This window comes from Chiloscyllium plagiosum, unplaced genomic scaffold, assembly GCF_004010195.1.
Source record: "Chiloscyllium plagiosum isolate BGI_BamShark_2017 unplaced genomic scaffold, ASM401019v2 scaf_3198, whole genome shotgun sequence".
Lineage (NCBI taxonomy): Eukaryota > Metazoa > Chordata > Chondrichthyes > Orectolobiformes > Hemiscylliidae > Chiloscyllium > Chiloscyllium plagiosum.
In genome coordinates, this window is record NW_025215066.1 from 8,416 (window position 1) to 12,610 (window position 4,195).

General features: G+C 43.3%; 1 pseudogene; it reads left to right on the forward strand.

Moving 5' to 3' along the window:
- The first annotated feature begins 352 nt into the window (after positions 1-352).
- LOC122548149 lies at positions 353-2,410 on the forward strand (annotated as a pseudogene).
- The last annotated feature ends 1,785 nt before the right edge of the window (positions 2,411-4,195 follow it).

Consider the following 4,195-nt stretch of genomic DNA (forward strand, 5'->3'; position numbering starts at 1 on the left):
ACAACATCGCATTCGCTTTCTTAATCACGGATTCAACCTGCATGTTTACCTTTAGAGAATCCTCGACTAGCACTCCCAGATCCCTTTGTACTTTTGCTTTATTAGTTTTCTCACCGTTTAGAAAGTAGTCCATGCTTGTATTCTTTTTTCCAAAGTGCAAGACCTCGCGTTTGCTCACATTGAATTCCATCAGCCATTTCCTGGACCACTCTCCCAAACAGTCTAAATCCTTCTGCAGCCTTCCCACTTCCTCAGTACTACCTGCCTGTCCACCTAACTTCGTATCATCAGCAAACTTCGCTAGAATGCCCCCAGTCCATCATCAAGATCATTAATATATAATGTGACCATGCAGGTAACCATGCCTGGGATCCAATCAACAACAAGTCCAGCAGTAACATTAGTGCAATTGCTGAATGGGCAGACTTTTTAAGTCCAAGGTGTTATCCAAGCAGCTCAGTCCTCAGTCATACAGTCCCCTCAAGTTCAGACTGTTCGGATTTCCACTATACTTGAAAATGAGGACTCCCAGAAATCTGTGGAGAGCATGACTGACTCTCAGAAACGTAGAGAAATTCTACCGAGACGGCCTTCATACAGGAAAATCCTGAATGAACTTTCTTCTGATTCCCCCAGTGTGCCAAGAAATCGATGAGGAGAAATCAGAAGAAGAGTCTGTCTCAACCATGACTACAATGACAATGCAGACACCCATCTATCAGGCAAGCAGCGGACAATACATTGCTATTAGACAGGGGGGAGCAATTCAGTTGGCCAACAATGGTACGGATGGAGTGCAAGGACTCCAGACACGAACAATGACCAGCGCAGCTACAGCCAAGTTTGGAGCAGCCATTATACAGTATGCACAGAGCCCTGATGGACAGCAAATCTTTGTGCCGGGCAGAATTTTGATAGAAATTGTCCCATTGTACAGAGACAGCATGGGTTCAAGAAGGGCAGGTCATGCTTGACCAATCCTTTGGAATTCTATGAAGACATTTCAAGCAAGGTGAACAACGGGGAGCCAGTGGATGTGGTGTAGCTGGATTACCAAAATAAAAACAACAAGGTGCTGTGCAAGAGGCTGTTGAATAATATAAGGGTGCATGGTGTAAGGGGTAGAAGATTGGTTGACTAATAGGAAGCAAAGTGTGGGGATAAATAAGTATTATTCTGGCTGGCAATCATTGACAAGTAGTGTGCCACAGGGATCGGTGTTGGGACTGCAATTATTTACAATTGATACAGATGATTTGGAGTTGGAAACAAATGTAGGGTGTCAAAGTTTGCATGTGACACTAAGATGATTAGCGGAACAAAGTGAGTGGAGGACTGTGAAACTTTGCATTGGAACATAGATACATTGAGTGAGTGGGTAATGGTCTGTCAAATGAAATAGAATGTTTGTAAATATAAAGTTTATACTCTTTGGTTGTAGTAACATTTAAAAAAATACTTGAATGTTATAAAGTTGCATCATTTGCTCTGCAGAGGGACCTGAGCATCCTTCTGCATGAAGGTTGGTCACCAGATACAACAATCAGTTCAGAAAACAAATGGAATTTTGTCCTTCATTCCTGAAGGGATTGTGTTTAAAAGCAGCTGTATTTTCCAGCTGTACTTGGGTGCTGGTGAGGCCACACCTGGAGTACTCCATGTAGTTTTTATCTCCTTAGTTGAGAAAGGATGTACTGGCACGAGAGGGGGATGCCGAGGATGTTAATTAGGTCGACTCCGGAGTTGAGGGGGTTGGCTTAAGAGAGACTGATTAGATTGGGATTATATTCATTGGAATTCAGAAGAATGGAAACATACAAAATAATGAATGGAATGGATAAAATAGAAGTAGAGAGATGTTTCCATTGACAGGTGAAGCTAGGACAAGAGGGAATCACCACAAGACGAGAGGCAGCAAATTTAAGACTGAATTGAGAAGGAACTTCTTGACCTCTATGGAATTCATTGCCCAGGGAAGCAGTTGATACTAATTCAGTAAACGTTTTTAAAGCTAGGTTAGATTTTTTAAAAAAGTAAGTAATTAATGGACATGGTGATAACGTGGGTAAATAGTTCTGTGTCCACGGAATGATCAGCCATGATCTTATTGAATGGCAGAGCAGGCTCGAAGGGCAGGACGGCCTTCTACTGTTCCTAGTTCTTCTTCTGTTATACACCCCACCCTCATTCGTGATTTGAAGGTGTTGATGTTGGATTGGGATGGATAAAATTAAAGTTCACAGAACACCAGGCTATTGGTCAACAGGATTATTTGGAAGCACTAGGTTTGCTGCTTCTTCATCAGGTGGTTTTGAGATGCTGTTGTCATTTTTAACTCTTGAAACTCATGAATAGCAACAAAAGCCACGAAGCAATTCGCATGCTCCCGCCAACAATGGGCCCCGGGTGATTGATGGCAGCGGCGGACCAATGGAAAGGCAGGGACAGAGCTGGAGGACCTGGCGGGGCAATTGGTCCTCCGACCAATCAGGGTGATGTAGGGGCGGGACTAGACTATACCACGTGATCATCCTCGCGGTCGTTTCGGGATGTGTGGAGGAAGAGCTGTTGAAAAAGATAGAAAAAAACATCAGGAAGCGGGAGGGAAATGGTGTTGGTATGGTTTGAGAGGGTTTATAGACATTTGGTGCACATCGGAAAATACAAATTTGAAACTTAGTCTCGTTTTTGCAGTAAACGGGAAAATGCCTCATCCAGCGATTGACTCGAGTAAGCGCCACCATCTTTATTCGGGACACGTGCAGCCGCCAGCTTTGTAGGGGGCAAAGTTCAGCGGGACGCATGTGCAGCCTTCTCTGGTAGAGAGTCATGGGGCAGGATTTACACAGAGCATATTCACAGCCAGAGAAATGGATTTTTTCTGGATTTGTTTTGTCATTCATTTAAATGATTTGGATGTGAATAGAGGCGGTACAGTTAGTAAGTTTGCAGGTGACACCAAAATTGTAGGTATTATGGACAGTGATAAAGGGTAACTCCGAGTACAATGGGATATAGATCGGATGGAACAATGGGCTGGGGAGTGGCAGATAGGGTTTAACTTAGATAAATGTGAGGTGCTGCATTTTAGAAAAGCAAATCAGAGCAGGACCCACACACTGAATTGTAAGGTCTTAGCGAGTCTTGCTGAACAAACAGACCTTGGAATTATTGTTCAGAGCATTGGGTAAAGGAGCTGGACAGGACATTGGTTAGGTCACTTTTGGAATATTGCGTGCAGTTCTGGTCTCCCTCCTATCAGAAGGAGGCACCGAAACTTGAAAGGTTTGTGAATTGATTTTCAATGAGTTGGAGGATTTGAGTTGCAGGGAGAGGCATAATAGGCTGAGGTTATTTTTCCCTGGAGTGTCATAGGCTGATGTTATAGAGGTTTATAAAATCGTGAGGGACATGGATAGCGTAAATAGACAAGGGTTGGTGGAGCCCAGAACCAGAGGATATAGGTTTAGGGTGTGGGGCGGGTGGGAAATTCAGAAGGAGCCTTAAGGGCAACTAAAATTGTAACATTTAGAAGCATTTGAAAAGGAAGGGTTCAGAGGGATGTTGGCCATGGGCTAGCAAATGGGAATAGATTAGGTTAGAATATCTGGTTGGCATAGATGGGTTGGACCGAAGATCTGTTTCTGTGCTAGACATCTCTGACTGTGGGATCATAAAAGTGAACATTGCTCTGCTTCATCTCTGGGCTCCTTGATGTCCACTTGTTTGTTATCCAGCTTCCTCAGTCTCCCGTGTGTATTTTTGCTCTGTGTAGTATTTTACTATTATATTCAGAGACCTTTTTGTAAATGAATTGTGCACTGCTGCCCGGCTCCTGACCATATGCTCCATTATCAGGTTATGTTTTCCACAATATCTTTGACAGCCAAGAGTTCTTTTTTCCAGTAAGTGAGTGAATTTTCCTTCCATTTCTGACAGTCAAATTCTGCACCATTTTCATTCCCTATCATTCATACTGCACTCTCTGAAACTCCACAGATACTAGTGATCAAGGCCAAGGCTCTGTTGCCTGTTGAGAAGGTGATGTGTGACTTCCTTGTACTGCTGCAGTTATATGGTGAAGGTGCTCCCACAACGTGGTTGGGTAGGAGACATTACAGATTATTCACTCAGCGATAGTGAAGAGTAGAAGATATCTGTACAAATCAACAGTTTTAATTTCACAAATATATGG